Source organism: Microtus pennsylvanicus, chromosome Y (assembly GCF_037038515.1).
Source record: "Microtus pennsylvanicus isolate mMicPen1 chromosome Y, mMicPen1.hap1, whole genome shotgun sequence".
Taxonomy (NCBI): Eukaryota; Metazoa; Chordata; class Mammalia; order Rodentia; family Cricetidae; genus Microtus; species Microtus pennsylvanicus.
Genome location: NC_134602.1, coordinates 23307193 through 23321338, shown reverse-complemented (window position 1 = coordinate 23321338; position 14146 = coordinate 23307193).

Below are 14146 nucleotides of genomic sequence, written 5' to 3'. Positions count from 1 at the left end.
TTGTGCTAGTTTCATCTCAGTTGGCAGTTGAGCAAAGCAATTTTCTGAAGATGTTCACAGCAACCCTTCAGGAGGACGTGGTCCATCATACCAAATCGGAATAGAAGAAATCCATAGAGTCTCATCCTCTGTGAAAACAAAAGAAGAATCTCTTTTCCAAAGTATCATATCCTTAGATCCAAATTCTGAAATCATACCCTCATGATATCCGTACTGGTTCCAATTGGCAGCCCATATAATGAAATGTCTCTCTGTACTTAGCTCCTTCACATTCAAAAATTTTAAAGAAAACACAATAATACAAAGAATCCAGACTCTCTGTGAATTTTTCATCTTTACGCGGCTTATATTTCTTTATTTCTTTTAATCTCTTAACTATCTGTACTCTAAAGACTTTACCTTTTTTTTAAAATCATTAACTTTATTCTCTATATTCTTTTTCTTCTCTTTCCCAAGCCTACGTACATTCATCCAACAGTGTGACTCATTTAGTGGTCTGAATCTGTCCTATTGTGAATCTGCAATTTTTTACCATCCAGGAGCACTTTTGATTTGCGCCTTTAAATCACTAGGCGCTTAAGAAGCTAAGCTGTGACAGTCCTAAGTTAACTCTTTGCTTTTTGAGCGTATATCTGTAGACCAGGCTGTCTTTGAACTCTCGGAGATCCGCCTGTCTCTGCCTCCCAGGCATTGGGATTAAAGGCGTACACTACTACACCTTGAACTCACAGAGATCTGTTTGTCTCTGCCTTTTAGGCACTGGGATTAAAGGCGTGTGCTATCACACCTTGAAGTCACAGAGGTTTACTTTAAGAATTTTAACTTTTAGTCTGCATATATTTTAACACTGTAAATCATTTAAAATTTTTCTTTGTCTTTGAATCTCTCTTTACTTATATCTCTCTTTTTCTGATCACATGAGTCCTTAATTTACCAAGCAATCTCAGTAGGACTAAAGGCGTGGGTTTGCCGGCTAGATGTAGCCCATTCCTTAGCTTTCCAGCCTCATGGCTGAGGTACTGGCTGTAGCCATGTTTATAGCATTTCAAGGTCCCTGCCAGCCAGCGAGCTACAACAGACAACACTCAAGTCCTCTCTCGGTAGCTGGCCCTCCTGCCTCAAACAGTCAGAGTTTGCCCTGGCAGGATGGACCAGAAAGCCGGCATTTTTAAACGGCACAGCTTTTTTCCTGCTACGGCTGAAAACCGAAAAGCATGTGTTCAGCTTTTCGTCAACACCGTTTAAGTGTTTCGTGGCAGGACCTCTTAATGAGCTGCAGGCTTTGCAGCTAAAGCTGAGTCAGGAAGCCTCTCTTAGATGAGGCGCTTGCTTGCCTCTGGCAAGCAGAGTAGACCCGAGAAATTGCCATAATCAAGAAAACATGCTTCACACTTTCCCAAGCTTTCTCAGGCTTTCAGTGGGTTCAGTTAGCCACATGTCTGGGCGTCATTTGTAGTAATAAAGAGCAGCGGCGGGGCTGCATCCCCAACACCCCAGCCGCCTGGCTCGGCTAGCTTATGCCCCGAAATAATTACACAGACACTGTATTCATTTAAACATTGCTTTGTCCCTTAGCTCTAGCCCTTACTGGCTAATTCTCACATATTAATTTAGCCCAATTCTAATCATCTGTATAGCGCCCCTAGGTGCGCTTACCGGGAAGATTCTAGCCTTGGTCCATCCTGGGTCGGAGCTTCATAGCGTGCGTCTTCCCTGGAGCAGGTAGCATGGCGTCTCTCTTGCGTCTGCTCTGGAGAGGAGAGCTGCGGGGTCTGACCTCACTTCCTCTTCCTCCCAGTGTTCTGTTCTGTTTACTCCACCCACCTAAGATGGGCCTATCCAATGGGCCTAGCAGTTTCTTTATTGCTTAGCCAATGAAATCAACAGATTGTTATGACACTCCCACATCATTTCTTTCTCACTTTAGGTATAGGCATAGCTTCCTCTCTCATTGATTTAGTAAGTAAGGAAGTAGGTTTCTCAGTAGAGGTCAATTGCATTTTGCAGCAGGAATATGTCTCTGATACACATATACTGAGCTGTAGACAAGAGTTTGATAATTTTCCTATTAATTTCTTAAGAACATATTCCATTTAGGTATCCAAATCTATTCAGCCCTGCCTTTTTCACCTGCTCCAAAGTTATTCCTAAAAAGAGCCTTGACCTCACATCCTCACCTTCTTATCCTTGCAGGCACTTATGGTGGAGGAATCCACTTTGTGTCTGATTTAAACTGAAGAGTTCTTCCTATGCAGAGATTGGCAGCTATGAAGCCCAAGCACAGAAACAGAGCCAAGAGACAGTGGAACAGGAGTGCTGTGGCCTATCTCAGAAAGTCTCCCGCCATGATGAAGATGCCTCTTAGTATGAGTGGCAAGCCACATCTCCAGAAGAAGAATGGGCCATCGCTCCAGAAGCAAAAACTTAGTAAGCCTTTTGAGGCCCTGGAGAATATTGTTGGCCGCAGAATTTCTCATGGCTGGAAGGAAGCCAATGAACCAGTCACCCATTGGAAAGCCATCATTCTAGCACAACTGCCAACATATCCCTCTCTCTATTTGTTGAAATATGATGGGATTGATTGTGTCTATGGCTTGGAGCTTCATAGTGATGAAAGGATTTTAAACCTGAAGATCCTGCCTAATAATGTGCCATTTCCTCAGGTGACAGACACTCATCTCTCAAACACCATAGTTGGCAGAGCAGTGAAACATACATTCATGGGCACAAATGGCTCTAAGAATGACTGGAACGGGATGGTCCTAGAAGAGGTGCCAATCATGAAGACCTGGTTTTATATTACCTACAAGAAAGATCCGGTCTTGTACATTTACCACCTCCTGGATGACTACCTGGAAGGCAACCTCCACATCATGCCAGGCTCTAAGGAAGAGTGGAGTGGCGTGGTCCCAGATGAGGTGCAGACCATAACGACCTGTTTCTACATTGTCAACGAGAATGATCCGGTCCTCTACCTTTACCACCATCATGATGATTCCATTGAAGGCAACCTCCACATCACGCCTGAATGTCCTCCAGTAGAGGTGACTTTGGAATTAGGCAGGGATTCCTTGGAGGGCAAAAGAGTGCAGTACAACAAAAAAGATGGAACCCAAGAGATAGGTAAAATTATTTGCCAAGTTCCCAACAAACCTTCTGTGTATTTCATCAAGTTTGATAATGACTTCCATATCTATGTCTATGATTTGGTGAAGATCTGTTAAAGTGAAATTCTCAAATTTTGAGGGGCAGACTTAATGCTCTCTTTCGGAATGTGTTTTTTCAGAGATACCTCAGGTCTTCTATGAATCCTGGTATCTTTTCCAATGGATTATTCTTTCTCAAAAAATAAAAATTTGTTAACATGTTGTGTTATTTGGTCAATGATGGATTGTGTTTGGTGGATGGGGCATCACAGAAATACATACCTCAAAACATAGCAGGATTTATGGTCTTTTCCCCTGGGAGAGTAAAAGACTGGGGATGCGTGGTGTGGTAAAGGACAAGATGGCTGTCAAGGAAGCAGTGGAGAGGGGACAAAAAGTTGTATGATCTCGGGGCGGTATGAAGCTTGAGGGAAAACCATGTCAAATGGAAAGATGTGACCGATATCAGCGTGAGGTATTGGGACTTAAGAGGATAAAGAGTAGATTAATCAGGAAGGGACACAAATGTATACTCAAAATCAGAGAAAATTAGGTTTCATTTGATGAATGGTTTAATTCGTACTGGCTGTAAGTCAAAGGATGTTTGATCTCCACTAGAGCATGTTGCTTAGTGAAAAGTGTCTCCGCTCAGTTGCTCTTCTGCAGTAAGTTGGACATCAAGCTACCTACTTAGTTTTGCCAGAATTCTGTCTGCCACCTACTTTGTCATGCCTGGATTCGGTATGCCTTGAACTCTCATAGGTCTTATCCATGCCATCCAACCCTTGTCAGTTCATTTAAATAATTGCCCTGCCATATGTGGAAAACAGTGTTCCCTTTCATTGATCAAGTTCTGTAGCACTTGGGCTATAAAACTCATGAACACACTCACCCACACACAGGATAAACATGTACATATGATGCCCACTAGTGTGTGACATGCACACATATGATGAATGCACCGAACTCCATAATATCAGTAAAGTAGGGAATCCATGATGCTAGGTGGAGTCTGGCAAAGACCCCACACACCCATCAAACCGCCAAATACCAGTATGGTACTGATGTCTGACTCCCATCCTGTAAGGAACCTGCCATCCTGTAACTGGGCTATTTTTGGTTCCTTCATCTTCACAAACTTGGTTAAAATGTTAGAGTTGTCAAACTGGGAGTTAGGGTCCAGCATGTAGATCAGCTGTCCCAGGTCAGGTGATTTGGCTACAATTTGGGTGATAAATTGTACCAAGGAATTCTGGTACACCCTCTCCTCTTCTTCTCCCTGTCCTCATCATCACTCTTGTGGGTGGGCCTGGAGCACAAAGAAGGTAAAATGGAATAAGCCTCCTCCTTAGTGAAAAACCTTGTCAATCCTTAATTTGACCTGACTCTCTGAGGGAATGCAGCACATTTTTTCCTACTAGGTCTCCTCATTCATTGGTTCACTCATTTTTCCAAGGAATGATTTAATTCATCCATTCTTACTTGTCTCTCTCTCTTCTTTCTTCCCTTCTTCCATTTCCCCCTTGATTGTAGAAATTTGAGCAGCAGGGCTGCATCCCCATGGGGCCGCCTTGTAAGGTTATGCTCCGAAATAACAACACAAAACTATTCATTTCAACACTGCCTGCCCCATTATTTTCAGCCTCTTAACCCATGTCTAATAATGTATGTTGCAGCACGAGGTGCGATTAGAAGGAAAGATTTAGCATGTCTGACCTGGTGGCTGGCTGTATCGCCATCTGCCTCAGAGTGCAGAGCTACCATTTCTGCCCATGGGAGAGGTGCATGGCATCTCTAAGCTCAATTACTATTCCTCCCAGCATTCTCTTATGTTTATTACACCCACCTATGTTCTAACCTTGCAGGCCAAACAGTTTCTTTATTTAATTAACCAATGACATATACTCCATTATTACTACTATTTCTGTTTAAACAAGAACGGAATCTTTATCTTTAACATACCAAAATTACATATAACAAAACAGTTATCAAGCAAGAATTACAGTTACAATATTTATATCTATTTTATCTTTTATCATAACAATGGAAAACTATAACTATCTATCTATTCTTCAACTCCATCAGAGACTCCAGAATAATACAGTATTTCCTAAGCAAACAAAAAGTAAGCCATTTTCAAACTCTAGAAATGACAGAGACATCTCGCTGCCTGGACAGTCACCCAAAGTTCCTCTGTACCGTTGGTGTTTCCATCCTCAGCCTACAGGCCCATAGTTTCCAGCAGACATTTCCATGAAGCAGGAAATTTCAAAGGCAGTCACTACCTGCTTGTCTTGAAGAATGTTTTGCTGACCCTTTCCTTAATCTGGAACACGAAAAGATCATCTCACCTTTAGGCAAGTTCAGTAGTCCTCTTTCTGAGTGTTTTCTGTGTACAGTTTATGCAACAATCCAGGCAAGAGCAGTTTCTTCCCCACATGGCTATCAAACTCCATAAGGATACTCTGTGATGCCCATCTTCTTCCTGAAGTAGATATGTGCTGCCAAGAGTAGAGTGTCTCACTGTCATGAAAAACCCTAAGGTACTAAAACATTACATAGCCTATTTTGTAGTCTAGGGAGTTATGAATAATGCCTATCTGACTGAAATATATATATCTATGTAGCTAGAAAATCTAACTAACATGACTACAAACTTGGCTATTATTAATGATTATCCATTAATAACCTATATACATTATATTTTTAAATGAACTACACAATCACAATACCTTAATTGAGATCAAAAATGCATATACATATAACAAAATTGACCTAAAATCTCTATCAGTAAAGCAAAATCTATACTAATGCAAATATTCATATCTATATCACATCCCACTTTAAATGTAAAAGAACGTTTATAAGCCATATTTGGGAACGTGGGTGCAGTTTCTTCTCTCCAAAATGCTTGCTGCTGAATGGTGGCATCATTATTGATTTATCTCAGTTGGCAGTTGAGCGAAGCAATTTTTTAAAGGTGTTCACAGCAACCTTTAAGTAGGGCGTGGTCCATCCTACCATATTAGGATAGAGGCATCCACAGACTATCACCCTCTGTGAAAACAAAATAGAAACTCCTTTCCAAAGCATCATGTCCTTAGATCCAAATTTCAAAGTCAAGGCATTTTCAAAATATCTATGTTGGATTATTTCAGCAGCTTTTATAAAGAAACATCTTTTAGCAGCTATTGCTACTGCCTCAAAATTCAAATGATTCAAAAAGAGCATAATAGCATACAATATCAAAATTCGCTGTGAATTTTCCATCTTTGTGCGCTTCAATTTAACCTCTATTTTGTTTACTTTTCCTTTTTATTTTTTGCCTTTTGAGACAGGTTCTCTGTATCTTTGACCTGGAATAACTCTGTATACCTGTCTGTCCTTGAAGTCTCAGAGATCTGCCTCTCTCTGCCTTTCAGGCATTGGGATGAAAGGTGTATGCTACTACACATTGAACTCACAAAGATCTGTTTGTCTCTGCCTTCAAGGCACTGGTATTAAAGGCGTGTGCTACCTCACCCTGAAGGTACAGAGGTCAATCTCCCTCTGCCTCCCATGTGTTGGGTTTCCAGGTGTGTACTACCACACCCAACAACTCGCTTCCTTTTTTTAGTTTTAAGAACTTCAAATTTCAGCCTGCACATATTTTTAACACACTGTAAATCATTTAAAAATTTTCTTTGTCTTTGAATCTCTCTTTACTCTATTTCTCTCTCTGTTTTTCTGACCACATGAGTCTTTCATTTACCAAGCAATCTCAGTAGGACTAAAGCCGTGGCTTTGCTGGCCAGATGTAGCCCATTCCTTAGCTTTCTGCCATTCCAACTTTGTGGCTGAGGTACCGAACAGAGCCGCATTCAGTGCCACAAGTCTACAGTGTTTCAAGGTCCTTGCCATCAAAGAGGCTGCAACAGACAACACTCAAGCCCTCTTTCTGTAGCTGGCCCTCCTTCCTCAAACAGTCAGAGTTTGCCCAGGCAGGATGGCCCAGAAAGCTGGCATTTTAAAACAACACAGTTTTTTTTCCTGCTACTGCTGAAAACATACAAGCATTCAGTTGGCTTTTATCAACACCATTTAAATGTTTTGTGGCAGGACCTCTTAAGGGCTGCAGGGTTTTGCAGCTGAAGCTGAGTCAGCAAGCCTCTTTTAGATGAGAGCCCTTGCTTTCTTCTAGCAAGCAGAGCAGACCGAGAAATCGCTGCTACCAAGAAAACATGCTTTACTCTTTCCCAAGCTTTCTCAGGCTTTCAGTAGATTCAGTTGTCCACAAGGCTGCAAGCCATTCTGTTGTTATTTGAGCAGCGAGGCTGTGTCTCCAGCACCACGGCCGCATGAAGGTTATGCCTGAAATAAATACACCAAAACTTTATTCTTTTAAACACTGCTGGCCAATTAGATTCAGCATTTTAACCCATTTCTAACAATCAGTGTAGGATTATGAGGTGCACTTACCAGGAAAAATTCAGCATGTCTGACATGGTGGCTGGCTGCATCGACATCTGCCTCAGAGAGCAGAGCTATGGCATCTGCCGGGGAGAGGGGAGCATGGCTTCTCTGAGCTCACTACCTCTTCCTCCCGGCATTCTATATTGTTTACTCCACCTACCTATGTTCTAACCTATCAGCTGAAGCGGATTCTTTCTTTAATTAATCAATAAACTTCTTCTGTCACTTTATTCTTTCAACAGCTTGCCCATATAAATCTCCCATGTGTCTTCTGTTGTATAATCTTTCATTTGTAAAGAACTTGCACTCTCAGGGGAGGATTTTTCTGACATCTCTGTGGATGGAGATCATATGAGGAAGATCAGATGAGCAACCATGACAACTCTAATGCTGTAGAGTTAGGTGGACCAGAGATTGATGGCTGACATTCCTGTGCTATGCATCAGATGCCCCTGAACTCTGGCCCTGTTGACAGACAGGCAGACATCAAGTTGGTCACACATACTTAACTCATTCAGGTTCACAGATACTGTAAATGGAGTTTTAATTCTTCTCCTAAACTAATAAAAAAACCAAGATTAGGAGAAGAGAAGAGCCTGAAGTAAGGCCTCAAAATGGGTCATTTTGCAAAGGAAAGGTTACCTGCCTCCATGTATGCTGTCTCCCTTTCATGTCAAATCCATCCTTCCAGTGTCTAGCTAACAGCTAACCATAGGATTGAACCCAACTGCCTTTGATTTCTGAAATAAGTGCTGTCTCCTTAAGATCTCATAACAGCACAGGAAGGTTTGTAAGACTGTCCCAGCAACAATTTAAAGCAATTCTAGGACACCAAAGATGCAGCAAATTTGGTTAATTGGTAATATAGATCGTTCTGATGGGACAAAACAATTTAGAATTAAAAAAAAACAGATTGGTGTACTCACGATGAATTTATGTGATATGGCACACACAGGCTTCTGGTTCTGAATACTTCATGCTCGGTGTGTTTTGGAGATTGTCGTGACCCTGAACCTAGCTGGAGGCTTTGGGGCCTTGAAAGGACAAGACTTAATATTTCAGGACATCCTTGTACTTCGTCCCCACTGTTTACTGATTTCCTTACAGAGAATGAGCAGCCATCTACTCCTGCTGCCATGCCTTGCCCACATGAACAGAGAGAAGACCCTATACACACAGGTCGCTTGTATCACATGTGAAGGCATAAGTCACAAACAAACTCCCACAGCAGTTTAGAATTGTGATTAATAGAATGATTAGTTCTTGAAAGGGGAAAAACTTAGAGATCACAATCCCTGACAAAAGCCCTCTGCAGGATCAGAAAAGTAGCCTTGTAGCCGGAAGGGAACATGCCCTCTGCAGGATCAGAAAAGGAGCCTAGTAGCCGGAAGGGAAGCTCAAGCAAGAGATCAAGCTGAAGGTAGAAGTTGCTTTGTAAAAGAGAGAGAGACCACAACTCAATGGGCTGGTATCTCAGTGGCTATTCAGGAAACATCACAGAGAAAGGATCTGCTTCATGCATGAGAGTCACCGATGATTTCCCTTTAAGAAAAAAACCCATCAAAACTCCCAATAACATCATCAGCATTCAACAACATGTCTATGATTTCTTTGCCTTGCCTTTGATTGTGCAGTAAATGATGCTGATAGTTAATCTGTGCAATTAATGCAAATTTCCTTGTAACTGACTAGACAGAATTGACAGGTTATCTTAAACACAGCAGGGAGTCACTCTACGATGGAACTGGTTCATCATCACCTGTGTGACAGTGACATAATTAAGATCTTTCCTTTGTCTATAAATCTCATTATGTTCAACATGATATGTTGTCATACAGATTTCTTAGGGTTTTGTCCCACTGGTGGTTTCCTTGGTATGCTTACATAATTTTAGCCAGATCCAATCAGTTTTGCCATGCACTCTCAGCTCCACGTCATTGTGTTCCCCTTATGTTCCAGTCCAGGCATTTTAGACCTCTTGTAACTGTTGTAAGAGTATCTCATGTTCCACCTAAATGATTTAGGGTTTTATTTAGGCTGGGTTTTATCTTCCATCACTTAGTTCATTGACTTTCCTTGGGCGTAATTCCTGGGACACTGAGCCTAACTCCTGGGGGATTCCTCCAGTTATTTCTCCTTTCTTAGATAGTTTACACTCTCACTATTACTGTGAGAGTGTTTCTGTAGCAAATATTCTTCTCAAGATGAGAAGAAACTTCAATATTACAATCCATTTGTTATTGTGATTTAAATACACACAAACAAACACACACAAGTTAATGCACATACACTGATGATATCTCAATTGATGGGGCCATTCTGGGGATGTCAAGATCGATATCTCTCGAGTGGTTCTCAGAAGGCCATAGGGTGACCCTCTCTAGGTACTTAAGCAGGGAGGAGAAGTTGACCGCACTGTGACATGTCCCTAGGAACTATGTGTGCCTTGTCCCATAGTCAGACTGATGACTGACTATCTTGAAAACCACCATGGAACTTTTGTTTGGCAAATGATGGAGATCAAGTCAGGGTCAAAATCAGAAACCTAGATGGAGCTTCCAAGCTCCAGTGGAAGAGCAGATGGATGGAGAAAAAGAGCAAGGATGTCAGGAATATAAGGGCTTGGTCCACACTATGAGACACTGTGCCTGAACTAAGAGGATTTCAACTAATCCAGTGACCTGGGAATGAAAGAACATGGGATCAAAGTGGAAGCACTGTATGTGGCTGACAATTGGGGCAGACGGAGAAGCCAAAGATAATGGCACTTGCAATTGCTGCATATCATACACTGGCTTTTTGTGATCATATTTTTTGTGGATGCATACCTTGCTAAATCTGGATGGATGAAGGGTGGGCTTGGACTTCCCACAGCGCAAAGTACCCTGCCCTCTATTTGGACTGGTGTTTGAGTGGAGAGGTTTATTTGCGGAGCAAGAAGAATGTGGGAGGAGGAAGAGAAGTGGAAAGTTTGATAATTATTATTATGAAGTAATGGAAAAATCAATAGAAAATAACCAATGAGGACATTGGAGCTAGGAAAAAAAAATCATGTTAGTTGTTGATTCAGATCAAAAATTATTTTACAGAAAAAAAAAAACACATAAAGGGGTTGAGTTACTTGGAAAATATGACTCAAGTAATTGGGAAGAAGATTGGGGTTTTTATTTTGGGTCTTCATGGGGCTGTATGAGCAGCATTTTAGGACCTGTATGCTGGATATTTCTGGGGGTTAGTAGGGAAGAAACCTGGCTAGGAGGAGTTTTATGACATAAGTAGAGCCTTGATGATGTCACAAAGCTTTGGTTGGGGGTGGCAACTCTGTTCCACATGAAGCACTGGTCTTCTTTGAAGGTGGGCTTACCATCTTCACGGTGGCTGAGGAGGTCAGTTCAGCTCTTGGGCTCCACAACTGTTCAACCGAATTTCCAGAAGTTGGAATCTAGAGAGCCAAGATATTTTCTTTTGGTAAATATGTTTAGGAAGCAACTAGGACCTCTGTAGTCAAAGAAAGGTTTCTTTCAAATCTGCTCTGGGTCCAAAATTTATGTCGTTAACAGCTCCTATATTTGATAGCTGGGGACGGTTAATGTCGGGTATTCTACCCACTCTATCTTTGCTAAAAATGTCCAATTCCTCAGTCCACTTAAATGGCAAAGATCCTCTTTGTCCATATGTGTTTTTAAAGGTAATTATTTCTAATAGGTGCTGTTTCACAGATTAATGTTTCTTTCTTTTGGCAGTTTGACTCACAGTACTCACTTCTCTAATGAAGATACAGAATATCTTTATGTAATCAACCTGGATCTGGATCAGGAGACACAATAGAGAGAGCCAGTGTACTGGAGTGCCATGACCTTGGGCAGGTGGTTATAGATCAGCCAACTAACCAGTAGCTTGAGTGGTAAGGAGAGGAGTGGCTGTTCTTTGAATTCTTTGCCATCTGTTCAGATATTTCTTTCTCACTTTAGGTATAGGCATAGCTTCCTCTCTCATTGATATAGTAAGTCAGGAAGTAGGTTTCTCAGTAGAGGTCAATTGCATTTTGCAGCAGGAATATGTCTCTGATACATATACTGAGCTGTAGACACGAGTTTGATAATTTTCCTATTAATTTCTTAAGAACATATTACATTTAGGTATCCAAATCTATTCAGCCCTCCCTTTTTCACCTGCTCCAAAGTTATTCCTAAAAAGAGCCTTGACCTCACATCCTCACCTTCTTGTCCTTGCAGGCACTTATGGTGGAGGAAACCACTTTGTGTCTGAATTAAACTGAAGAGTTCTTCCTATGCAGAGATTGGCAGCTATGAAGCCCAAGCACAGAAACAGAGCCAAGAGACAGTGGAACAGGAGTGCTGTGGCCTATCTCAGAAAGTCTCCCGCCATGATGAAGATGCCTCTCAGTATGAGTGGCATGCCACATCTCCAGAAGAAGAATGGGCCATCGCTCCAGAAGCAAAAACTTAGTAAGCCTTTTGAGGCCCTGGAGAATATTGTTGGCCGCAGAATTTATCATGGCTGGAAGGAAGCCAATGAACCAGTCACCCATTGGAAAGCCATCATTCTAGATCAACTGCCAACATATCCCTCTCTCTATTTGTTGAAATATGATGGGACTGATTGTGTCTATGGCTTGGAGCTTCATAGTGATGAAAGGATTTTAAACCTGAAGATCCTGCCTAATAATGTGCCATTTCCTCAGGTGACAGACACTCATCTCTCAAACACCATAGTTGGCAGAGCAGTGAAACATACATTCATGGGCACAAATGGCTCTAAGAATGACTGGAATGGGATGGTCCTAGAAGAGGTGCCAATCATGAAGACCTGGTTTTATATTACCTACAAGAAAGATCCGGTCTTGTACATTTACCAACTCCTGGATGACTACCGGGAAGGCAACCTCCACATCATGCCAGGCTCTAAGGAAGAGTGGAGTGGCGTGGTCCCAGATGAGGTGCAGACCATAACGACCTGTTTCTACATTGTCAACGAGAATGATCCGGTCCTCTACCTTTACCACCATCATGATGATTCCATTGAAGGCAACCTCCACATCACGCCTGAATGTCCTCCAGTAGAGGTGACTTTGGAATTAGGCAGGGATTCCTTGGAGGGCAAAAGAGTGCAGTACAACAAAAAAGATGGAACCCAAGAGATAGGTAAAATTATTTGCCAAGTTCCCAACAAACCTTCTGTGTATTTCATCAAGTTTGATAATGACTTCCATATCTATGTCTATGATTTGGTGAAGATCTGTTAAAGTGAAATTCTCAAATTTTGAGGGGCAGACTTAATGCTCTCCTTGGGAATATGTTTTTTCAGAGATACCTCAGGTCTTCTATGAATCCTGGTATCTTTTCCAATGGATTATTCTTTTTCAAAGAATAAAAATTTGTTAACATGTTGTGTTATTTGGTCAATGATGGATTGTGTTTGGTGGATGGGGCATCACAGAAATACATGCCTCAAAACAAAGCAGGATTTATGGTCTTTTCCCCTTGGAGAGTAAAGGACTGGGGATGCGTGGTGTGGTAAAGGACAAGATGGCTGTCAAGGAAGCAGTGGAGAGGGGACAAAAAGTTGTATGATCTCGGGGCGGTATGAAGCTTGAGGGAAAACCATGTCAAATGGAAAGATGTGACTGATATCAATGTGAGGTATTGGGACTTAAGAGGATAAAGAGTAGATTAATCAGGAAGGGACACAAATGTATACTCAAAATCAGAGAAAATTAGGTTTCATTTGATGAAAGGGTTAATTCGTACTGGCTGTAAGTCAAAGGATGTTTGATCTCCACTAGAGCATGTTGCTTAGTGAAAAGTGTCACCGCTCAGTTGCTCTTCTGCAGTAAGTTGGACATCAAGCTACCTACTTAGTTTTGCCAGAATTCTGTCTGCCACCTACTTTGTCATGCCTGGATTCGGTATGCCTTGAACTCTCATAGGTCTTATCCATGCCATCCAACCCTTGTCAGTTCATTTAAATAATTGCCCTGCCATATGTGGAAAACAGTGTTCCCTTTCATTGATCATGTTCTGTAGTACTTGGGCTATAAAACACACTCACCCACACACAGGATAAACATGTACATATGATGCCCACTAGTGTGTGACATGCACACATAGGATGAATGCACCGAACTCCATAATATCAGTAAAGTAGGGAATCCATGATGCTAGGTGGAGTCTGGCAAAGACCCCACACACCCATCAAACTGCCAAATACCAGTATGGTACTGATGTCTGACTCCCATCCTGTAAGGAACCTGCCATCCTGTAACTGGGCTATTTTTGGTTCCTTCATCTTCACAAACTTGGTTAAAATGTGAGAGTTGTCAAACTGGGAGTTAGGGTCCAGCATGTAGATCAGCTGTCCCAGGTCAGGTGATTTGGCTACAATTTGGGTGAGAAATTGTACCAGGGAATTCTGGTACACCCTCTCCTCTTCTTCTCCCTGTCCTCATCATCACTCTTGTGGGTGGGCCTGGAGCACAAAGAAGGTAAAATGGAATAAGCCTCCTCCTTAGTGGAAAACCTTGTCAA